The sequence below is a fragment of the Chiroxiphia lanceolata genome, chromosome 4, assembly GCF_009829145.1.
Source record: "Chiroxiphia lanceolata isolate bChiLan1 chromosome 4, bChiLan1.pri, whole genome shotgun sequence".
NCBI lineage: Eukaryota > Metazoa > Chordata > Aves > Passeriformes > Pipridae > Chiroxiphia > Chiroxiphia lanceolata.
In genome coordinates, this window is record NC_045640.1 from 5,792,222 (window position 1) to 5,817,938 (window position 25,717).

A 25,717-nucleotide genomic window follows, 5' to 3' on the forward strand; every position below is an offset into this window, starting at 1 on the left:
TTAAAGTGGAATCACAACAAGAGTTCTTTAGAACCAGGGTTTCTAGAATTTACTTTTCCCACATTTTCCAACTCCTACTGAGATTTATGCCTTGCTGTCATTAGGTATTGTGGCACTGTAGTGCTCTCAGATAACTGGTTTCAGCAGATAAATTAGGTACATATATCATTGTTCCCTGTCATCTTTATACCCATTTCTTCACTTCTGGGATAAACACAGTATGGATGTCACCACACTTATTGTGATCAACCTATTTGGTTCCAGCTGATGGGACCTGGGCAGGGCCAGGAGCAATGGTGGCCAATCTCTCTCACCCCTATAAAAGAAGCTTCTCCAGCAGGGCAGACAAACAGATGTGACAACAATTGGTTAATGGCTGGACTTGACAATCTTAAAGGTCTTTTCCCACTCAAACTATTCTATTATTTGCCTTGTTGTTAGCTTTTCTCCTGTGCTACATGCAACCTTCATTGCTGGTTACTTATTTCAGTCCATTAGCTCTGATTCTTCTCAAGTCCCACACCATGCCATGGACAAACTCACTGCCGTATTTTCCCACATCAAAAATTCATTTATTATGTTCCTTAGAGCTGCTTATGATATTCCCTTTCATTACCTGCTGTGCAGAGGTGATATTTATGTCAGGAACACTTTGGTTACAAACCACAGCCTCAGCAGCAAACTAGGCAAGGGGTGTTTCTCAAGCAGACAGTTGCATGAACACAAGCTCACAGCCATCTTTCCCAGTGCTGGAGACATCACAGTGTCATTCCTTGCACACCTGCTGAGTTACTCAGTGACTATTCATTGTTTTTCTGCCTGCTGGTACCAGTGAAAGAAGTCAATTCACTGCCTTTATTCTTCTATTCATACTTTGACTTTGAGAACATTAGTATCCACTTTGTTCTTTACCTCTCTGTCTTGTTGAGAGAGGCTGTCCTAATGGTAAACAGGGACAAGTGGCTCTTTCAAATATATGTTTCATTTGTTTGCAATTAAAAAGGGTACTCGAGCTCTGCCTCAAATATTTTGTCCTATGCCACTCCACTGAGTACATTGTTCTGATGCCCTCAAGGATGTCATACCATATGTCTAACATGATGTTTACCCTTTGTTCAAACACTACTATAAATGTCTCTTTCCAGGTAGTAACCTTTTCATGTATTTGCCTTAAAATTTCTGTTGCTAATGAAGAGTTTATCACCCAACTTAGAGTTCAAAATTTATCCCTCAGTACCTGAGGCCTTCCTTTTTTGAGTCATATCACTGTTTCTGTCAGATTCCTGTCTTCTGTTCCAGACTTCAGTTAAAAGTTAACAAACACCCTATGTACTTTGAGTTTCTCTGCCACTCTGCTGCTCCTTGCAGTGCTCTCCATGGCTCCTATGAAAAATTAAACATAACTTGCAGCACTTTGTAGTCTCCATGATCCTGGTCTTCTGACTGCCCACCTGCTGACCGCCTTTTCTGCTGGCTGGCAGGTAAACCCCCAGGTTTCCCAGTCTTCTGTCTTTTTACAAACCTTGCTCGATGATGTCCTTGCACTTTGGCTGTTGGTCTGCATCAGAACTGGAATCCAGGGCTCCTCAGCTGGGGCACCAAGGAGCTGGGGCAGGATATGCCAGATTCCACAGACACTCGGCTGAGGATGGTTCACAGGCTGCTGCCTGCAATTCTCCTGCCCCACGAGACATCTCACGTTCACTGGTTTTCCTTTCTTCCCAGGGATCCAGGCAGCATGAGAATTGGGCAGCAGGCTCTTGGGAAGGAAGGGAAAAGCCACACTGAGCTTCTGTTCAGTAGGACTCGTCAGTTTTCCCTCCCTTGAAAAAAGAAATCTATTTCAGAGCATAACTTCTCTCCTCACCCACTGAGACCCGTAAACCCACCCAATATTTGAATGCTGCCCTCTGGTGTGATCTGTGGAGAACATGACAGTGAGATTATTCTGAAATGTACTTACACTGATACTGGATAGATGATTCCTCAGCATTTCATCTCCAAAGGCTTCAGCTTCCAGGTTCATAGAATCTCAGAGTGGTTTGGGTTGGAATGGACCTTAAAGTACATCTGGTTCCAACCAGGATGCCACCCACTAGATTGAGTTGCTCAAATCCCCATCCAACCTGGCCTGGAACACTTCCAGGGGGATGTGTGCCAATACCACTACGCAATTTTGCTCTGAAAGTGTGGAGATGCCCTCCAAGGCCAATGTACCTCTACGGTCTCTGAGCTACAATACCTCCTGCTCTAGCAGGGTTGGGTTTTTTTGTGTGTGTGTTGCTTCATTCAACACTCAGGACTTGAAAAAATGTCTGCCAAAATAATTACCAAGGCATGAGCCTCTTACCTCGGATTTTCTATAGGAATAAAGATGAAATCCTACATCTTCTTGAAGCAGGATGGACGGATTCCCGTGGTAACACTGGAGGGTGAATTAAGGCCATTAAAGTAGAAATTTTATGAGGCAAGGAGCCCAACAGCCACATCTACAAATGTGGACTCAAGAAATCAGTGGGATTGCTTAGCCCAAGGCAGCCCATTTTTTGTGAGTAGATAGATATCGTTTGTCTCCAAAGCTGCTAAGCTGAGGCATTTCAACAGCATCAAATGAATTTTTTAAAAGTGCAGGTGAACAATGAGAAGGTATCTGGTTTCCAAGAAATGTATTATAGGAGGATGTGCTACGCTATTCTGAATTCTGTCTTCTGGTAAACTCCATGTAAATCAGAAACTATAAATTTTTCAACTCATTTTGTCTGTCCAAGGGAATATTTACCACAAATACAAGGTGAGTTGAACAGAACAAAGCTTTAAAGAACAGCCTTCTAGAATAAAAATTTTACATTGAACACAGAATAACACAACTCTGTATCTGTTTTATGGAGGAGAGGATTCTGTGCTAAGCTTCATAACAGCTTATTAAATGAGACAGACGGGTATCCAAGGAGATAGGGCTGAAAATAAAGATTTCTTGGAGAAATTCTTCAAGAGGCACAAGAGGGTATCTGCTGTAAAACTTCTGTATTCAAAGGACTCGTTAGTACAGCATAGACTGCCTTGCAGTTCACAGTCAGAAAATATGATCATACATCAGTAGATGTTTTAATGAGGTTAATGGGTTCAGTGTAATAACAGTAAAGCATTTTCAAAGACAACTGTTAAGGGTGGCTGTCAGTACCATAATCTCACCTGTGCTTTAAGAAAAAACAATTCCTACATAATGAAAAACTATCCCAGTGGTGTATGAACAAAATGTCAATGCAAAATGCAAATTGCACAGTTAATAGGCTTGGTGTTCATTCAGCCAGGGTGGACCCATCACAGAACAGCTTGCTACAGAAGGAACTTGTGTAAAGTCAGTTGAAAAAGGATGCCTGCATCTGTTTCCAGAGGTTCCTTTCATATCCTTACTTTTCATCCCATCTCTCCAGAAATGTGGTTCTTTCCCCAGTGCTAAACACGCACAGTTTGAGTGTGAAGAATTAAGGCTCCTTCCTGCCTTCAGGCATCGTACTGTTAGAAGAGAGTGGTAATTAGGTCATTTGGAGCTCTTCACAGATTGCATCTCTAAGGGGCAATTTCTCTCATCACATATGTGTGATTTTTTTTCTATTTCAAACAACACAGAGGTCATCTCTACAATGTACACTTCTGATTCAATGCATCAGGTAACTTTTTGTGTAGATCCGAAATTTGAATTTCAATTAGATACATTAAAAGGACATCAATCAATATGCATACTGGACTCTATACCTCTCTGCTTCACCCTGCCACTTTATCTTTGGTGTGACTTCTTCATAGCTCAGAGCTACCTGTGTAGAGAGTTAAGAAGGGGACAGTTCAGCCAAAGACATAAATACTCAAAGGAAATACTAAGATCCAAAGAAAATTTAATTCTGAGAGCATTAAGCAATGCAAACTGACTGATAATTCTAAAAAAATGTTAAAATATAGGTTATTTTAAAAGTGCTTCTGCAATGCAACATTACCATGTGAATTCTGAATCTTTAAGAAGGTTGTAATCTCCCCAGAACCATGAGGAAGGCAGTAGAGGCTGGATGCTGTCTCCCAAAATCCTAGGCTAAAATTAGGATAAACTTTGCCTATCCCTAAGCAAATAATTACTCAAGGAATATTTAATTACTAAAGCAAAAGAGAACTTCTACTATTTATGCTACTTCAGGAGAGTTTCTCAAATCCTTTGGAAGAAGAAATCTCCTACAGTGCACCAGCATCAATCACAAGGACTCGTTTGAAGCAGAATAGCATCTAGATAAATAACACAAGATGTAAGGGTTGTAATAGTTGGAGATCAACAGTTTGCACGTGTTAATGTTCTGTATATTTATATTCAGTTCATAATTACAACTCAAATTGTTTAGCAATAAAACTCCACAGACCCCTGAGAAGACAAGCAAGTATTTATCAGTTGGTACTACTGTTTTTTTATTTCCTCCTTTCTTTTTGTAAATTAATTAACAGGTAAAAAAACTGTGGAAAGGGAAAGCAGATGACCTATGGAGAACCCTTTAAATTGCTCAAAACCTTTGGTTAATAAGCAGTTGAACAGCTACTGTTCAAGAGCAAAAATGCAATTATTGAAGATTAGATATTTGTTCTCTGAAATTCCTGATTCCCAGGCCTGTATCGAAAAGGCCAGGAATATTTGCCAGAAATGCCTGACACATTTCTGCTACGAGCAAGGACACTGTCAGTGCCATGACAAAGACCTGCATGTCTTTAATAGGAGCCTACAAGACACTGATGTGATGAGTGAAAAGTGAGAAGAAGCCCCAGGCAAAGCACTGTAGTATTGTACAGAACATCACTATAATAATATTGTATATTATTATAATATCATATAATATGACATAATGTGATTTGATGCAATGTAATAAAATAGAACAGAATCACAGAATCATAGAACCACAGAACCATAGCATGGCTTGGGTTGAAAGGGATCTTAAAGATTATTCCATTCCAACCCTCCTGCCATGGATGGGGACACCTTCCACTAGAAGAGGTTGCTACAAGCCCCATCCAACCTGGCCTTGAACACTTCCAGGAGTGGGGCATCCACAACTTCTCTGGACAATATAAAATAATTCTGAGTCCTCTGGACCCCCCTTTCTCAGTGTTCAAGGACTTCAAACTGGAGCAGGTGCAGCAAAGAACGAGTCGGGTGGACACACGAACGAGACCTTATTTTATCAGAGCAGATGCACATGGTCCCTCCAAGTAGTAGTAAATCAGCCAGTTCCAAAGTGGGAAGTAAAACAGCTTGATCAGCATGTATTCAGCATGTCCAGGCACATCCCAGGTTCTGGTGATGCTCTGGTCCCACAGCCCCACCCTGATATGGCTGGATGATTTCAAGGTTCTCAGTCTAGAAGAGTTTTCTACGAGGATTTACCATTTTTATTGGTTTACATTTTTACTCTTGCTTTGATTTTCTGCTAACACCACTATCTGAAACTCTAGATAATTCAAAATGTTGAATACAGACTATGAGGGAGGTTTGGCCCAAGAAGTGCCAGATTTGCCTGAACTATATAAATACCATTAATTTGTCATCCTACTTTCCAACACAAGTCATGTTAAAATTAAAAATAAAAAAATAATAAAAAAAGTCATGGCTGAAAGTTTAACTTCTGCCTTAGGGAAGTGGTTTTGAGAAATTATCTTAATAATTCTGTGTTACTTCATGGGATTGTGTTACTGTCACGAGCTGCCTGTCATGTACCCAGGGTGTAAAGGAAGCCACAAGCATAATTTTCTCCATAAACAAAAATAAAGCCGCAGTAATTGTTTCATCTGATTGTAATTTTCTACTGAGTGACATAAACTGTGCTGTCATTTCTCTCAGTAGGTCATAATTGCACTGTATTTCATGTGAAATTAAAATGTTGACTGCAATGTCAAGGGTGCTGCATTCATGAACTAAATAATTAAAAAGGTCTTGATTAAGTCCCCAGATGGAAAGGTGATACATTCCTGCTTCTGCAATTCAGGCCTATAACTGGCTACATTCTCTGTAATATTTTGCTTCGTGCTTTAGCATTAAAAGGAGAAATTTTCACATATGAGTTTTAATTTCTTTTAAAAAGGAAAATCATAATTTAGTTGTCGATCTCAGAACTGTCTTGGACTAAATGGGCATGGGTTCAGGGTCAGGCTCTCACACATTGAACTAAGTCTCTGGTGACCAGTTACAGGACCCGAGGGAACAGCATGAAGCTGTGTCAGGTTTAGGTTTAGACTGGAAATTAGGAACAGATTCTTCACCCAGAAGGCGTTTGGGTACTAGAACAGACTCCCCAGAAAAGTGGTCACAGCACCAAGACTGACAGAGCTCAAGACAGGTTTGGACAACACTCTCAGGCACATGGTGTGACTCCTGGAGATGTCCCGTACAAGGCCAGGAGCTGAACTTGATGATCGTTGTGGGACCCTTTCAAATTAGGATATTCTGTGATTCTATGCTATGATTCAAGCCTTTTAGCTCTTTTAAAAGCTAAGCCATCTTCTCTGTAAATCAAAGGAGCAATTCCCAGTGACTTACATGGAAACTGGAACAGGTACGGAACCCAGGCAGGGGTGGACTAAGCATGCACTAAAATCACCATTTCTGCACTTAGACCTTGTGCTCATGCAAACAAGGGCTTGAACATCTACTGCTGCTTGAGGAAATGAGGCTGGCAGCCCCTCCAGGGCATGCTGAAATCAATTCAAGTCTTTTCTCTGACTTGGAAAGCCTCAGTCCAAACCCACTAAGCACTGATTTATATGTTTATTTTTGATCGTCTAGGCCAGACATAGGAGAGTACTTCTCTAATTCCTGTGATTTCCAATGGGGAGAAGTGGGGTAAGGGGTCAGATAAACCAGGAGAAAGAAGGGCCCACCAATGTCCATGATTCATATTGCAGGAAAATTAGAAGCAAGCTCAGAGTGCTGTGCTCACCTCAGTGTCAGAGTTGCACCCAGCTCCAACTGTCTCACTTCACTGAAAGGACTATTTGCAGTGTTTGTGGTTTTTTTCTTAAGCAAAGCACTCAGCCAACTGCTTGTTTCTTTATTACTTGTGGAATTGTTTATGTATTACCAGAAGTATAAACTAAAGATACAGTGAGAAGAAAATCACAGAGCTAGTAGATAAATTGCCAGAAAAAAAAAACACATGAATAATTCAAGCAATGGGACTCAAATGTTTCTTAAAACTTGTTTCTTTTTTTTCATAAAGGGGGAAAAATGAGTTTCATATGAGCAGAACCCATCTACAACTCTAACAGTAGCGGGTAATTTTGAAGGTGAGAAGTGACAAATGTTGAGATAGGCAGGTAACACTGGGGAAAAGGGCTCTGAATTCAAATATGGTGTTGAAAAAAGCTGAATGTTAACACAGTGGGAAACTGTATAGCATAACTGTATAGCAAATACTCATCTTGGCTTAATGCAGTGCACCCAGTAACTATGGCAAAGAGTTCACAGGTGAAATAACCCTACAGTGAGCTCTTGTTAGTAAGCTGATTAGTGATTCAGAAATCATTTCCTGATCAGATGACCCTTGGAAGATGCTCTCAGCTTCAGTCTGCAGACATGGCGTTCAGTCTGGTCAATCTACATCCAGACAAATTTATTTTCAAACCAGCATCTGCTGGAATTGGAATGAGAGTTCCTAGGGGGACTCAGAGCATCACCCCATCGATGGCTCAGGCTGGAAACTGCTAAGAAAACTTTCTCTTACAGGAGTCTCCCTTGATGACTTTACCCTGTGGCAGCCATAAAAAGCAGTATTTTACATTTTGATAATACATTTATTTTACCTTATGATAATACCTGCTGCTTCTGCACCAGCTCTGTGTTTTGGGGTCTGGCAAACATTATGCTGGAAAAATGTGTAACTTAACAGAGCAGCAGTCATATTTCAATAGACATGAGAGCTTCTTGTGCAGGTCAACACACCATCATGCTAAATGTCATATGATAGGAATGGAAAGAAACCCCTAGTCCCAGAAATTTTATGGCTATAACGTCTGGCTGCAAAATAACAAAGCAAATAAATAACAGGTAGAATACTGGGTGACTTTTCTTCCAGCTTCCTAAACCTGTCTCCTGCCCTTTTACTAACGTTCACTGCTCAGAGTTTTAAATGTCTCTCTCTATCCTACACTGATTACACAGTTCATGCTCCCCAAATGCTAAGGTGCTAAGAATAAAAATAGGTTTATCTGAAATTAATTGCATTTCAGGAAAAAAAGTATTTTCAACGTTTTTTATTTAATTGAGAGCAGATTAAACCATGTATTATAAAGAACTAGAATGGTCTTTGTAGGCTACAAGAAACCTAACACCTTTTTTTAGAATGTTTTTTTCTCTTACTCTTTTGTGAACAATTAATGAATTGAATTAAAGAGCCCACCATGTTATTATTATTCAAATCTGCTGGAGAGAGATATTAAGATTAGAGATGATGGACGAGATAGAAATGTCTGTCTTTTTTAGTCACCCCAAGTTAATTAAAATAAACCTGACCTGTTATCTGCCACCCAAAGTGTTGTGTAGAAACAAGACTCTAATGGTAGCACAGACAAACTGGCTTGTCTTGCCAAAACTCCTTAGGGTTAATTAAAAAGCAGCTTATTCTTTGAAGAGAGCCACATCAGAGATGGTTACTTTTCCCCTCATTCCTGTTACACATTTTCTGAACATTTATGATAAGATGTTATAAAACTAAGCAAGAAAGCTGAGATTTGTACCAAAAAGAGCAAAGCTTTTGTTTAGCATAGGAAAAGAGCAGGACAATGCTCAAGGTGCTCGGAAAAGCGAAGAGAGAGAAAGCTCCAGCAGCTTAAGGCAAAAACTTATGGAAATGTAAATGTGCTGGATTCAAACCAGCTGGCTCTGGTGCTAGAGCAACTTATATCTCAGTGTGAGAGATTCTATGGAAGGGCAACTGGAACTAAATGATCTTTAAGGTCCCTTCCAACCCAAATCCTTTCATGATTCTCTGATTCTAGATGTACTAATTCTAGCAGTATTTTTCAGTCCCTTTTTGAGCTCCCAGGCAGTATAGTAGTGCATATGGCACACAATGGAGAAAGGGAAATGGGTGGTCATGGATATCTTAAAGGAAAGTGCAGTGGTTGGCACATCATTTTAGAAATGTTTTGTAAACCATGCAGGCGATGGGGAAATGGCCTCACTATCCAATTTGACATCCTTGGCAGGAGCCAGAATGGCTCAGCCTAAAAACAGGACTGTTTACTCTGGAAGCATCTCCATGTGTCCATCTAAATCATCATCTGTTCTGGACAGGATAATGACATTTAAATTACCCCTGACAGGTATCTGTTTAAACTGATTAGAAAGACCTCAGCAAGGACTATGCAGCAACCACCCAAAAAGCCTGTTTTTGTGCTACATCACCACTGTTGTTGCAAAGGGTCCATGAATATTCAGTAAACCTCACACTTTTTTGCTGCAATCTAATACTAATATTTCTCTTTCTACCTTGTACTGGATGCAGTGAAACCTCATCTGCCTTGTATTTAAAGCCATAAACATTAGAAGATTGTTGTTCTGCCAGCTGAGGAAGGTAGAACCAAAGTCCTTCCCAGCTTGCAGAAAACGAAAAGCTTCAAAAATCCCTTCTATATTATACTTGCTAAAGTTGTTGTTCCAGGTCTTAAGTGGAAAAAAACCCTGGATACAGTAGTCTGATTGCAACCATTCTGATGCTGTGTGGAGGGGAGTTCACATCCAAAAGTAAATCCAAGACCTGACACCAGGATCTCCTATGAGCACATTCCAGAATAAGATTTGCCCTTATTACACTCATATAGTTAGCCAGATCTATTACATGACCTTTCATGGGTCAGTTATCATTCCCTTAAACTATCAGCCAATCCAGACAGACAACTCACTGCTGCAGAAGATCTTAAGGACCACTTCCTTTATAATATCTGAAAAGAATATGTGTTTATAAGCCCAGTAAGAATACTAGTATTATTATGGCTCAAGTTAAAATGGATCTTAAAGAGAATTAAAAGTCACGTCAGGGACTTATAAAAAGCTTAGATACTGAGGATGAAGGTAGAGGTTCCTGATGAAGACTATTTTGTCTCATTTGCTGAATGTGCACTGCATTATATGACAAGACAGGACAGTTTGCTCATCAAGGCTGCTGCCACAAATATTACTAAAGCCTCTTGACAGTAGTTTCTTCTCTGTAGTGGTCTTAGAAAACTGTTTAGCCAATCTGACTGAATAATATTCCTAGTGAGAAAAGTCATGCTCTAAATTTTAAGGATAGGTTACTGCTTCATATGTGGATTGCATGGATGTCTTTTCATCTTACAGATAGCACAGCAAATTGTGTAGATGTATTTATTGAATCAATTCAGTGCTGTGACTTTTAAAGTGGTTTTTCCTTGAGAGACTCAGCTTTATCCAGGTTTCTCTCTTGAATTTGATCCTCAGACTAAGTGCCATTATGGCCGCTTTTTGGAAAGCCTCATTGTCTTTACAAACAAACATGTATAAGCTCTGGCTGCATATGATTGATGGCACTCAAGTGAAGCTGGATTCACCACCTCCAGAAAACTTCACAAATCAATCTTGCTGTAATTTTAACATACTGCTTTCTCATTGAATTTTAGAAATCTGTTAGTCTGAATGAAGGAGACTTCATTATCACTGAGAAGAGTAAGTCAGTGATACACATGAACTTCATTCATAACAGAGCCAATTGCTGACGAAAAGGAACTGGAGATGATTAATTCTGTTTCAGTGGCTACTTTTGGCAGCCGTGACAATTATTCATAACCAAAGAGCGACCATTTTTTTTGCCTTATTTAATTAATCTTAAACCATGTGCGGGGAAATTTCCAAGTCCAGTGAAACCAGCCAGAGGATGTTGTTTATAATGGTCCTGCCTGTGGGCACAGTTATTCATCTTTAGAGTTATGGAACTCATGTGTCATTTGTCACACTTGGCATTGCAATTTATTTTCCTTTTGTTGTTTAATCAATTTTCAGTTAAACAGGCCTTTTCTTTTTTTTTTTTTTTAATCCGGAAACAAAACTGCTTTGAGATGGTAAGAGCTCTAAAAACATACAATAAGGTGTGATCAGTCTGCTGAGGTGAGCAGTTTATATTTTAAATAGAGAATCTTGTGAATCTTGTTTCCTGAAGGAGGGTAAATCCAGAATGACAGGGCAAACAGTTTGAGTAGGAGGCAGGTATTTTGACCAAGCACCTTCATTCCTCTCTGACTTGATGCTATCTGTCATATCAGACCTATGGGTTCCAATTAAGCCAACATTTCCAGCTACCAATCTATCAGTGTCCTGTGGGGTTTTTTATACATATTACTTCTAACCCTATGGCAACAGGTCAAACTGGACAACAGGTCTAAATCACCTCAGTCTAATTACCCCACACTGATAGTGCCTTGATATGAAGTTTCAATTACAGGCGAAAATAAAGCAGTTTCTCCTTTCCCTGCTGACCATTTATTGTACAATTCATTTATTCCTTTATACACCCTTAGCCTCTACTTACAGATTTCCCCCTTGGTTCTCCTTCTGTTGCTAGCAAGAGTTCGATGAAACAGGAGTCAGTCTCCTGATTACGTACAGATCTGGATTTATCTCTAACTTTGATGTAAATTGCCTTCAAAAGGTCAGATTGTTCAAAATCCTCCATTTTCGAGAGTCACTGGATTTAATCTAAACTCTTTCGTGTGTCTTTATATCTGATGTTAAAAAATAGTGTTAAAATTATGTCGAGCACAAAAAGAGAACATAAAAGGCTCTTGAAATCATGGTTTTGATCCTTGGTTATCAATCTGCATCCAGCATTAAAAATTCTATTGGAAATTCAAAGAGACGTCTCCATATATATTAAATCATCAGTTTTATACTGAAAGCTGGCACAGACATTTGAGAGAACAGACAGACCCCCAGTTAACCTCCCAAATAACTTTTTAATTTTAACTATTTTTAAACAGAGATGAGAAAATATACTATGAAGGACTCTAGGTAAAAAAAAAAAAAAAAAAAAAAGTAATAAATAATTCAACACTAAGGGAAGAAAAACAACTGTAGAAAGCCCTGAGGGCATTTTGTTGTAGAGCGGTTTGCAATTGCAAGGGTGAACAACACACAAGGTGTGCAACTAGAACTGGCAATCAACCCTTCCTGTTTGCACTTTTACACTCTCAACTCACTGACACATACTATGGAAGGTTCCAGACAAAACTGACTATTTCCTTCATGGCCTCTGTCCCATAATTCCTATGTCATTTCTACCAGGCCTGTGCTGTTATCCCTTACGTTTGATCAACTGGAGGGCATAGCCACTGTAGAAGGATGATCACCTTGCATGGAGTCTAATCACACCCATTTATTATGTAGAAAAGAAATTCAAAACCAAATCTCCATCTCAGCTGCTTTTTTTTTATTATTACTCTTTAATGTAATAAAGATGACCCAATATATTTAATGTCAAGGACATGAGTTGCCTCTTGACTGTACTTCTTTGTGAGAGTGAGGATTGTCCCTACCCTCTCTCAGTAGCCCATTAGGATTTTAAGTTTAGAAATGGAAAAATTTTAGGTTGGGAGTGACAAAAGGAAGCATGTGAGAACATATTCCCCATATGTTTTGGTCCACCAGAGTAACCACGAAATCTCATCCAGACAGCAATAACCATTCACAGCATCTTGAGTGAATAGTAAGAGGAAAAATTTCCTTGCCAGGGGACCTCCTTCTCTCCTTTCCAGTATACTCGAAGTCTTTTCCTGTCCCAACAAATCCCATACAGACAAAACTTGTTCCCTTCCATTGCAAATGCTGCTACTTTGGGCAGTGTCAGGCAGAAGGTCAGTGAAGTTAATGTAGTGTCAAAGAACCAAGCTAGGGAAACAATCAAATGCCAGAGAATTCACACCTAGAATATTAGTCCTGCCTATCTTTCATCTTTTTTTTATGTATTCCAGCTGGGGTGGAACCAAAATTGAAACAATAGAGAAGGAAAAAAAGGGGGGAAATCCAAACGGAAACTGGTTTGTTTCTTTATTTTGGAAAAAAAGAGTGGGAAAAACTAACTGTTTAAAACCTGAAAACTGTTTCAAATAATATTTTTCCATAGAAAACATGCATCACACTTTAACCAACCCAATTCTATATTTTAGAAAGCATTTATTAGCTTAAGATTCTTAGAAGAAGAAAAAAGGAAACTGAGCTTATGAGAGCAACTGAGTTGAAAACCAGATGGCTTCCGCAAGAGTGAATAGATTGACAAATGTGCAGGGAGTGAACAGCTCCATAGATTAGGCAAGAAGTTTGAGAGATCTTCTGAAAGAACACAACAACAGCCATGAATCAAAACACTTACAGGGTTTTTATTACAACATATAATTGACGGAAATATATCATGATTTATTTCACGATGCCTTATAGTTAGTACATTTTCTGAAATTACAAGGGAATGGAAATAAAACAAACATTCTTTTAAATTGAAATGTGGTATTTATTTCAAGAACCTATTAAAGCTTACATTTAAAAGCTTTTTCAGCTTAAAGTTGTGCTTTCCTGAAGGGAATCTTCTCTACTAGAATATAATTATTTACTAATGGGGTTTCATGTTTAAATAAAAAACAAAATAGCTTTTTAGCATTTTGCTTTTCCCTCCAGCATCTGCAGGTTTAATACTTTTTTTTTTTTTTACAACTGCTTCTTTTTCTTTTAAGAAAGAAAAGAAAAAGGCAGTGAAAATGGTGAAGCAAAGTAGAAGATGGAAAATATAAAATTGAACTGTTTCACATTTCTGGGGAATTGAAATAAGTCCACAAGGAAAAACTTCAGAGATAGGAGTAGAAAAGTACCAAAGAATATTTAAAAAAAAAAAAAATTACTCTTTCTTTCAAAAGGTTTTCATTTTAATGTTGTGGACCTATAGTTATGAAAACAATCATAAAAGGAACTGAATGGTGAAAGCTGCTTATTTTTCCTGGGATGGCATATGGCTTTCCAAATCTGTAGGAGTAGAAAGATAGTCATGTGAAGAACAGCAGCAATAAGAAAACACCAGGGGACCTCCTTGAGTGCCTGCTACATCCATTCTTGAGTTTATATACTCTGTTGGGAAGTCACATGTGGTTTTTATCCATTTCTCTTTTTACTTTTTCTATATGAAATTTAGTCTTTAAAGATTTGTTCCTGCTTAGTTACTGCTGCACCAACACCATGAGCGTTTGTTGGAATGGCCACTTCTAGACTGCCCTCTGCATTTCTACCTCTAATTCTTGAAGACAATTGTCAAAGACGTTTTCATTTGAAGCCTAAGAACAAGGGCAGCATGTCTTAAATAATAAGAGAATTTTGCCATCAAAGAGAAACAAAGAGAATTTCATATGCACCCTGCCCTCTAAAGCTGAGTCGTATCTTTTATGAGACCAGAGGAAGTTTAACATCAGCTGTTGAGAGCTTCAAGGACAAAGAGACATTTATACGGCCCTTTATCTGTGACTGAACTTTCTTCTTAGCTCAGCATTGAATATAAAAATAAACAAAACTGAAACATGAAACAGAAAAGCAATGAGGAAGAAAATTGTTGCTTTTTAACAACAAATAAGTAAGCACACACTATAACACCTAATAAATTAACACCAGTGTCAACGAAAAATAAAAATAACATTTTCAGAGGACAGCTTGTCATGTTCTCATGACTCAGAGATTGTTGTTTGTTTTCCCCCTTTCTACTCCCCCCTTTAATTAATACATTTGCTTCCAAATAAGATCCGAGTATTAGGAAAATGTCACACCATATGTGTGTTTATTTTTGCTCAAGTAATTATAATGGTGTAGGATCTCTCTTTTCCTTTCTTCGCTTGCTGAGACAGAATGTTCCTTCAGAGGATAGAAGAGCCTCAAAGCAGCTGCTGCGACATCTGAGGCAGAGAAAAAGTCCAAACTTCATCCTCTTATCCTTGTGTATATAATGACCTTTATGAGGGACTGAGAGAGTCCTTCCTTCAGGTGTTCTCCCTGCAAGCTTTGGAGGGATCTGCCTGTGGCAGCAGGTGCAAAAGGGGGCTCCTGTAGTGGGATGCAAAGCCCCAGCATGACAAAGAGCAAATCTGTGAGTGTATTTGCAAAAAAATGCCTGGTAACTTAGCCATGTGAGCAAGGTGAGCTTCCACACACTGCCTGCTCTTCTGGGGGAAAAGCTATTAGTATTTTTCAATAAGAAGTCAGTCTAAATTGTATCTAAGCAGCCTGGGTGGCTTGGAACCAAACCACTACCCGCTCTAGCCCAAAAACACTTCCCCTCTTAGTCTGGGATGGTCCTTAATGTTCCTGAGATATTTCTGGGGTGGAATTTTTTTCTTTTTCTACTTTCTTTTTCAACTTCACAGTGAGTTCTGATGTTTCCTGAGTGGTCAGATGTTTGCAGGTGTTTTTCTATTGTTATTTCTGTTATTGTAATCTTCCTTCCGTTACTAACACAGTACCATACTCAGTATCATTGTCCATAAACCAGAAACCTCTCACCCAGAAGAGAGAGATCATGTAGAGGTCCCCCAGGACTTTCTTAACTGCTTTTGGTTTTTACATGATTGTGTCAAGATGGTGCCAAACATGGAAAATATCTTGTGCAGAAGGATATCATGTGACAATTTGATTCCAGACATAAAGGGAAATAGTCTGCCATCAGCTTGGACATTTCAGATGCTGCGTGATTTTAAAGGCCTCGAGAATATCTACAATTGCTTTCTACAATTTTATGCTTTCATATCAGTAGTTCTTCCACTTCCAATCTCAGCAGATTGACATTTGCAGAGCTGAGAAAGCAGCAAGAAACACCAGAAATAAAATTCAAAAACTTCAATCAGGGCTATTTATTCTGTGAACAGAAAGGAATAGTACAGGAAAAAAAAAAAAAAAGAGACCAAAGGACATTCCTTTCTCTTCATAGATGAAGAGTTCTTATAACCAAAACAAAACTGCACAGATGCTATAGTCCTCTGGTTATTGATTAAAATATTATCTTGTCCTTTCTGTGTCTATGATTGAACCTGCAGGATGCTGCTGTCCTTTTGGGTTTTCATTCCATTTTCCAAAAGCTTCAGTTCATTTCAATTCATTCCCATTCATGATGATGGGAAGCAGAATTTAGACTTAGGGTCATTTTCCGTCTCATACCTATTTACCCACAGTAGTCCCAATGGCATAGCTAATGTGAACTTTCTATCTGAAATAAATTTTATTACTTCATTTCCAAGAATAAAAGAACAAGATGTTTAATATAGCTGGTTGGAGATTTTCAGCGTAGTGATTTTAAAGTGTGAAATATGCAATAAAATACTCTATACTTATTTATCTATCTCAGTGTTCATTTCCTTGATGTCAAGATTCAAAAGTCCTGTTACTATAACTAACGTTCCATTATCGGGGGTTCCTGAGAAAGTTTCTTCTTTGTGCCTGTTTTGTTTGCTTGGGTCTTTTTAACCTATATTCAATGATAAGGCAACATATCAGCATCCATTTCTGACAATCTTAATCTAAATAGTGCAGGAATTAGAGACTTCTTGGGGGTTTCCTATCTCTTACAGTGATTTGTTTGTACATGGTAAACTCATACCTAGACAGATTCTTCCCAAGGACAGTGATCTCCAAGGACCAAAGAAATCAACCATTTAGGTCACACTCACTGTATTCAATAAAAGAGTTGACAAAATAAGTTCCATTGGGCTGAGGAGCCACAAACCTTCTTTGAGACCAAACGCAGCCTCAAATAAACATTGGCCTTTTAACTCTTCCTCAGTGCACAAGGATCTACCAAATTCTGGCTGTGGGAACCAGCTGGTTCAGCTTGCTAGGTCACTGCAGTGGTGAGAAAAGTCAAATTCCCCCACAAATGGCTTCCAAAACAGAAATTTCCTGGTGGAAGAAAAATACCCTATGGGTCACAAAGAGGATCATCAGGGAGGAGAACTTCACCAGATCTTCCATGTCTTCAAAAACAAAAGTTGTGGCTTGAAGAACATGGTCTTGAACACTCAAGACCAGGTTGGACCAGTCTTTGAGCAACCTGGTCTAATGGAATGTGTCCCTGTCTGTGGCAGGGGTGCTGGAACTGGATAATTTTTAAGATCCCTTCCAACACAAACCATTCTAGGATTCTGAGATTCACAGCTTTTCTTTCACGTTCTCCCTTCCCTTCATCCTTCTACGAAGCCTGATCTTAAATAAAGTACAAACCTATAACCAATGGCACATCACTTATGTAGGGACACATAAACAAAGGCAGTGTTTCCTGACAGATTATTTCAAATCTCACTGACTGATCAGTTGTAGTAAAACCAAATTTTGAGCGTGTTTTGAAGCAGCACAGATGCTTTTCATGTTTAATGAAAAACAGCAAACTGTTCCCACATGGTTTCCTTGACCTCTCTCAACCTGGGTCACTAAGTATCTTTAAGCATCACATATAGTTTGAATAAAAATGGATGTTCTGTAATAATCCGAGATCAATCTACATAAATAAAACATTTTATCCCAGATGTGGCCTGGGAAGACATTTTCTTGAGGAATGTAGAACATTTGGGATTCAAATTGCAATGTTTTGCAAGGTTCTTTAACTTGAGAATTTAAACCAAGAATTACCTGCACCCTAATGTTATTTGAAGTAATTAAAAAGCCTGTGAAAGGCAATATAAATAATCCCATATACTCTGACTCAAACACTATAGTTTTTTTTATAGTGGTCTTATTAGCTTGACATAAAATGTAAGCAAAACAAAAAGTGGGTGAAATTTTGTACTTTTTTTCACTTTAATGTAATTCCCAGGCTTCAGTCTTGGTAGAATTTATACATGCACTTATCTGTAAGCACATGAATAATCCTCTTTATTTCCGTAGCAATACTCATCTGCTTAAACTAAGCTTTAAAGACTTCCCACAGAAGCCATTTTCAAACACATTCCGAAAGTTTTGTTGAGGGCAGTGTAACTTACAGTTTAATTATAAGGGAATTGTATTGCTTCTCTCAGAAAGGAAGCTCGTGCTCTTTACTCCAGGGAAAACAGCTAATGTGTGTATTGATTCATTTGTTTTAGAATGCTCTGTTGAACACCCATCAAATCACTGAAAATTTCAAAGTTGGCTGATGCAACCAGAAATCCACAGAGAAAAGATGTGGAGGTATTCCCCAACAAACATGGAATGCAAAATGGACTTTGTCTGGAGGTGTTTTGGACCAGGTAAAAATTGTGGACCAGATCAGACAGAATATCAGTTTGAGGTAATTTCAAAACAGGTCGCTGATTTGTTTCTCCAGCCTGCTTTACAAATAAATGAAATCCATTCCCACACTGGGTGAGAATCAGGTTTTTCCCAGTTAACAGCAGTGAACTTGGTAACAGAACCCAGTTCTGCATGAATGTGATCATCCTTTTTCAGCAACATAAAGAAGGCAACTTCAAAGTATTAAACGATCAAACGATTTATAGCACCATGCCAATTTATGTGAGATGGGGATTTGGCTCTTAAAATCACTCTAGCTTGCATGCAGTAAAATCACACTACATCCAAACTTCAGCACACTCCAGCAATGCATCCAAAGTGTCTGTTTGATCTATGGGGTGAACTATGCACAGTCATGGGACTGGATCCATAAACCTGGGCTGAATTAATTAGACTGAGATCACCTCTCTTTGCCTTTTGCATATGTTTTTACTTACAGAGCTAGAACTTTGTTTAGCACAATGGTGGAGTCAGTCATACAGTGACACCATGCAAGTAACCCCCATGCAAATGGTTCTGAACACATGCAAACAGCCACTGGAGAAGGTCCTCAGGAGAATCATAGAATAATAGAATGGTTTGGGTTGGAAGGGATCTTAAAGATCTTCTAGTTCCATCCCACTGACGTGGGCAGGAACACCTTCCACTGTATCAGGTTGCTCCAAGCCCCATCCAACCTGTCCTTGAAAACTTCCAGGTACTGGGTGTGAAAGTGATGCACTGCCCTGTTGGCACCCACGATATTCCAGATTCCCAATCATAAACAACAGAGCAAGAAAATGAAAAAGATCCTTGCATGAAATAAAATACTAGCCAACCAGCCAGAGCATTTTGCCCATTTCTCTTTCCTTATATCAAGAGACCTCAAAGTGTGTGTGTTCCAAGAACTGCTCCTAGCACAGACAGCTATCGCCCTTGGCAACAAAGGAACTTTGTTGAAGATGACATATGCCCCTCACAAAGGTGCTTTCAAGGCAGTGTTGCTCAGCTCCACCTTCCACCAGGATGTGGCCACATAATAAGGGGAAGGAGCTTTGAGCAATGGTTTCTCATCATTTTTCATTTGCAGAGCAGTATATTCATTTTGATGGACACGCAGATAAATGTGGAGTGAATCCAAGACAACTGATGGGAGACTGGCTTTTCTAACTACTGGTCAATGGTCCTGGAGCTGTCAGCTACAAGGTTTGACCCAACAGGAATAAATGTTAGCAATCTCACCTATAGAGGTTTGTCCAATGACAACAGGACTCCTTCTTCATGTCAGTCTTCGATACACAGGCCTAGAAAGTCACCCCTATTGTCAAAGCTTATTTTCTTAGCTTACTAGGGATAGAGTCATATTTCAGTTGCTTTTCTTTATTGAAAAATTGATAATTCCTAAATGCACATTAGTGTGATGACGAAAGCCACATGGACTTTCATGTGAAATATCTGTAACTTCCTCTCTCTCTCATTTTTGTTTTTAACAGAATAGAGAGAAATGGAAAGCTGGAGAGAAAAAATTATATCCTCAAAAACTGCATTGGTTAACATCAAAACATTTTAATTGAAATTCACATTACAAAAATCCAGATGGTCCATGTTCTGTTCAAGCCTCAGGGGACTGCAAAATGTTGCCATGTGTGAGATGCATCATCCCCTTTCTCCTCCTTGGTGTACAGAGAACTTTCAGCCCAGATAACACAGGCTGATGAAATCTGGATTTTACAATCTCTTGGGGATTCAGGGAGATTTCAGGGAATGCTTGAGAGATTTGGGACTATCATCCCCCCCCTTTCTTTCAGATTTAATCCATGCAATCAAAAATCACTCTTTCACTTTTTCTAGTTTGGTGCAAGGGTGTTACTCATCAATGGAAGTAGAGCAGAACAGATCAAGAGCTGGAACAGATCAAGTCCATAAACACACCACATCTGGTGGGCATAAGGATTGTGACCCAAAACTAATCAGAATAATGTTTAGTCTCTTCTTGTCTTTGCCTATGATCAGTGACCTGCTGCATGCATCAGTTTAGGTCTACAAATAGGATAACTGAGGATGTGAGGCTTGGTTCCCATAAACACTGACATCAGACACACCAAGCTCTTGTAGCTGCCAGTTTGCATGAGAAATGACAGAACATTTTAACAAGTGACTGAATGTGCTGCAAAGGGATCTGAATTGGCAGGTTGATGTGTGGAGAGCAAGGGGAGTAGGGAAGATTTTGGGTTGCAAATACATCAAGCTCACTAGTATAGGAGGAAACTTTATGGTTTCAGACACATTTGGGAAAAAAAACATTAAAAGTAAATTAAAAGTAACCTGAGTCAAAGACCATCTGTGTTTGACTGTCATCAAGATGAAATTATTGCAAAGAGCTACCAAAAAACAAGTTTTCATGATTCTTGGTTTTTACCTCAATGTTATGAAAAGGAGAATTCTAAACAAAGCATCAAACAAAACTTAAAGATGCTTGACCAATACACGGGGACAGCAGGTTATGAGGTTGTACTTTTTCCTTATAGGCTGCTGTTTCCATTAGCTTGAAGGACTTTCCACCTTTTCCTCCTCAGTATTTAAGTTTTCCACCTGGCTTGCTGGAGACGTTGCCAACTGAGCAGAGCAGTGAGCTGGGGCAAGGACCTCTCCTGTGCTTCTGCAAATCTCCTGTGGCGCTGGGATAAGGAGATAAAGGACAAAACAGATTAAGGATAAGAAGGGGATGTTGAAAAGGGAAGGAAGGGAGATGAATGGTTGAGGAGAAGGAAAATATTTTCTCTGCCACCTTTTAGAAAGAATAAGAAAGAGACGACAGTGTCCAGAGTTAGGTCCTCACTGACACTGAAGTGGGACTCTCTGCAGAGACTTTTTGTGGTTAAAAAGCACTGGTTGTGGTGGCAGTAATCCCATATGGGAGATGTATGGGAAAGCTGGACTGAGAGGGAAGGCTGGGGAAGAGGAAATTGAGCCTTACCTTTTTTTTAATGTAGAAGGTGGATTAGATAAATTATGTTACATTTTAAAAATAAATGTCAAATCTTATTAATCGTTAAATTGTGCTAAATTTTAAAGTAAATCTCTGACTATTTCAATAATTATAAGGTGACAGAACTATCATGGCCTTGAATGTTTCCAGGGATGGGGATCTACCACGTCTCTGGACAACCTGTGCCACTGTTTCACCACCCTTATTTTTAAAAACTTCTTTATATCTAATCTAAATCAACCCTCTGTGATTTTAAAACCATTATTCCTTGTCCTATCGCAACAGGCCCTGCTAAAATGTTTGGGCCCCACAACTCCTTTATAACGTTAACATTTATCATCCTTTTTGTTTTCCTTTCTCTGTCCTGCTTTTCCCATCTGTTTTGGTACCACTGTTTGTGTCATTTTAACAGCCACCCTCTTCCGTCTCTGCACTGCATAGATTTTCAAGCTCAAAATGAAAACAAACCCACTGTAAAGCACACTGAACATTACCACAGCATCCCAGGTGCCCCCAAGCCAAGGAGCATCCTGTCAAAAGGCAGGTGCCATATGGAGGGTGTTTATCTCTTGGTGCTGCAGTCTTTGCTGTGTCTACAAAGGAGGGGGGCTTGGAAAACATGAGCTGCTCTCGTATTTATTTTCCCCCTACATGTACACACATATGAGTACATTCAAATCCAAATGTATGCTTTAGGTAAGGGTGGCAGCAGCAGCATAACTGCTGAGGAGCCCTAGCAGGACAAAGAATTCTGCTCCAATAAGCAGAACGAAAGGTTTGATTGGCAACAGTGAAAGGCAGGCTGCTGATTTGGTACAAAGCTGCCTGATGAGCAAAAGCCAAAAATATCCCAGTTATTAATAATAATGAATCACAGGGAGAAGAGTGAGAGGCCATGGGCTCCTCAGCTATTTGCACAAGTTGCACTTACTACTAGTGAGGGAGAAATAAGCAGAAAGCCAGAGGAAACAGAGAAAAGCGGAAGGGAGAGGCAGACACAGTAAGTGGATTTTAAGGGCTTTAACTGAGGAGCTGGTTTCATTAAGAGGTTAGTTTTCCTAGACCTGACCTGGCTATACCAGAGCATATCTGTGCAATAACTAGTTGGATGACCATTTTTTCCCTCCCAGCTTGTTGTCAGAATGCTACTGAGTCCTGAGGCCAGGCCTTCTTAATCAGACTGTTGGATCTGCTGCATGGTCTGAGCTGCACACGTGTCAGTGCAGCTGCCACTCTGATTTCCAAGGGCTGAAGGAACAGCTCAAGGGACCCACAGAAGCCACAGGGACTCAAACTCAGCCCTGGAAGAAGGATGGTTTCAACTGAAGCTATGCTTTAGGAGAAGAAGAAGCTGGAGGGTGCACAGACATCCAGGGGTTGGGAGACACTTGAAGTCCCTGACAAAGGGACAAGAGAGGAGTCAGGATCTCCTGTAGGTCTCTGAGTCACACAGAACATGACAGGTGTTTAGTTCCGTCCTCCCATACCCCAATTTACTGACTTTGTGACCCTGTGAAAGCCATTTAAATACAAGAAAGCTCATCTTGTACTGCTCCACAGGGCAGACCTGAGGCTAAAATCCATTGGTGAGATGAAGGTACTCAGAGCCAGGCTCATACAATGCCTGGGAAACAATATCTGCCTGCAAGTGATGGGAATGAGCAGCCTCCCGTGCTTATAAGCCTTTTAACCACACACACAAACATTGGTTCACCAAAAAAAAAAAAAATCTAAATCACAAGCAATGGTGAGTTTCCCACTAACCAGACTTTCTCCTGCTGAATAATGCCAGAACCTCCTGCAAAGTGGCTGCTTTTCTAGGAAGTTTTCCCGAGAATTCTAGCTCTTTCCCTCTGTTAGGGATACTCAACCCCTTCCTGAGGCAATACAAAGTGATACTCAGCTCCCTGAAATTTGTCTTTGTGGGAATGAACTTAATGAATGCAATAAGACGTGCAACACGTGCACAGAATGAGGGTTTCCAAGGCATTTGGAAAGTGCCATCCATAGAAACTGGAAGTGGTTTGCCAGATCAACCTATTCCACTTGTGTCACAAAGCCATGATTTACATGGAAATCATCATCTGGAGTATGTGTGGTGGCTCCTGTACAGTAACAAAAATGTTTGCGTCTGAGATATTTTCACTCTTTGCAATTTAGTTTCTGTGCAGAGAGGGTGGTTGCAGACTTTAACATCCAGTTCTTGATGCACCAGAGACACCAACTGTACTTTGATCAGTAGTGCTTAAGCTGAAGGAGACCATTGACTTGTAACATTCGGGCAAGTGATGTTAAAAAAGAATAAAAAGGGAGTCTTTGAACAGGAAGGTTACTCACCATTAGCCCTTTGAGAACGGCCCAGCAAGCCCTTAGGAGCACAGGCTTGAAAGGACAAAAGCATCATCGTGATCAAAGGTGACTATAACCTTTTCCCTTTTCACATCTCAATCAGTAAGGAGAAAAAGAAAAGAAAAAGAAAACGCACACGTGAAGACTTGAGAGGTTTTCCCAGGCTTTGAGTTGAAGACTGGAGTGATATCCATTTTGCTGCCATCACAGAGCAGGTGGGATAAATCTCTTTGCTATATCCTGGACCTTACAGACAACAACAATGCTCTTCTCTGGCTTAACCATTATCTAAATAAAGTCTTTATCTTTGCAGGCATCTTACACCTCAGTCAAAGCCAGCTTGTGTCACTCTGCATTTGTCAGTATATAATAAAAATAACTAATGGTCCAACTCATCTAACACCGAAGTCAGAGGGAGAACAAGGAAGAAAATTAGATAAAAGAGATGAGATATTCTATCTTCAGTGTTTTATTAGCCTGTGCTCTCTGGGTGAATCTGAATCCTCATGCATGAAGCCTATGATTACACCTAGTGGGGAAATTCAGACTTACGTTAACATAGATAAAGAAGACCAAGTTATAATTTGTATCATGTGGCATAAACATATTCAATAAATGCAGACCGTAAAGGACATCAGGATCTGATCACTTGTTAAAAAGAGTTTATATTTCTATCTTTTAAAACTAAGGAGAGATTCATTATTAATGAAGAACAAAGACAAATATGTGAGCAGCTGGTGCATACACAAGCTATTCTGGAGTAGGTTCCTAACAGAGGTGAGATGAATTATCTTCTGGAAGTTGATTTTAGGAAAGTTTTCTAATCCCAAATGTATCGTAGGACAATGATGTGAGCACTCAGGCCACCCACATTCATTCTTGGAAGCTTGGTGCTTGGATTTTTGTGAACATTTACAAGTTGGACAGGAGTCTGAGTGAATGTGACTGAATGGGCATATCAAGTATGCAGCGTTGCAAATTCACAGCTGCAGGCAGTCACGATGTAATTTGTGCTAGCATCCAATTAGTAGCCACCATCCAGCTAAAGCATGAACAGCATAATTTCTCTGATAGTCAGCTGCCTGCCTGCAACCTGTTGTGCCCAAAGAAGAAAGTCAGTAATGCTTTCTCATCAAAAAAGGGGTCGATCAGTAGCAGAGGACATGGAAGAAGATCTTATCTAGCTCACTCTCTGTTGGAAATCAGCACTAGCTGATTTGGAAAGAAGAAGGTTTATCTCACCTGGCAATCTGTAATTATGCCTCCATGGCCTGCTGTCAATCTGCTCTGCCACTAAAGGTGGTGTCTTGGAGTATATACAGGAGAGGTACCTTCCAAAAGGAAACTCATCCTACCCATCTGAAGCACCTGTACCAGGACAGTTTATCTTCTCTCAGCCTGGAAGAACAACTGAGATTCAAGACCTACTTTTACATAAAGTAAGATGAGATGCAACTAACTCCAAAGCAAGAGGGAAACTCCTTGTTAAAGTAACACTTACTTACAGGCTACTTAGTGCAAAAATTCTTGACTAATAGGAATTTCTTGCTGTCCTTATCTTGTGACTGAACTCTTGAGGACCTGCACATCACACCTGTGGTTTATCAGGGTTAATTCTCCACTCCAGTTTTGGATGATCTGTCTGCACCAGCTGGATCTCTTGCAGTGGTGAGATACCAACCATGTGGCTTTTGGAACCAAGTGAGTGTCTCTGTGCAAAACTAAATATGTCAATGGAAAAAAGAAGGCAAAAATCTTATGTCCACTCCATTTCCTCAGACATGATATAATGAACCTCTGCTGGAATAGGACCCAGATTAAAGCAGCTACCTCAAACCACCTGAATGAAGTTACTTATCAAACCACCTGAATGAAGTTACCTATCCTGCGCAATATAAGAGCTTGGGGGGAAAACACTGAAAGAATTAGAATAGATCAATTTACTTGGGCACCCTACAGAATAAAAGATCTTCTGCTACTTTCATTCTGATGCAAGACTTGTGTACCATAATGAAGCCTGTGTCATTCTGGGTTTAGTATTCTGCAGCCTTTAAAGAGTAGATGAGAATCTACCTTTTCAGAAA

General features: G+C 39.6%; 1 long non-coding RNA gene across 1 annotated transcript; it reads right to left on the reverse strand.

Moving 5' to 3' along the window:
- Positions 1–6,415: 6,415 nt before the first annotated feature.
- Positions 6,416–18,721, reverse strand: LOC116785543. The gene is made up of 3 exons (XR_004356583.1): positions 18,712–18,721; positions 9,515–9,520; positions 6,416–6,485 (listed from the first exon to the last, which is right to left on the reverse strand). It is a non-coding gene; the product is annotated as an uncharacterized LOC116785543 (long non-coding RNA).
- Positions 18,722–25,717: the final 6,996 nt, after the last annotated feature.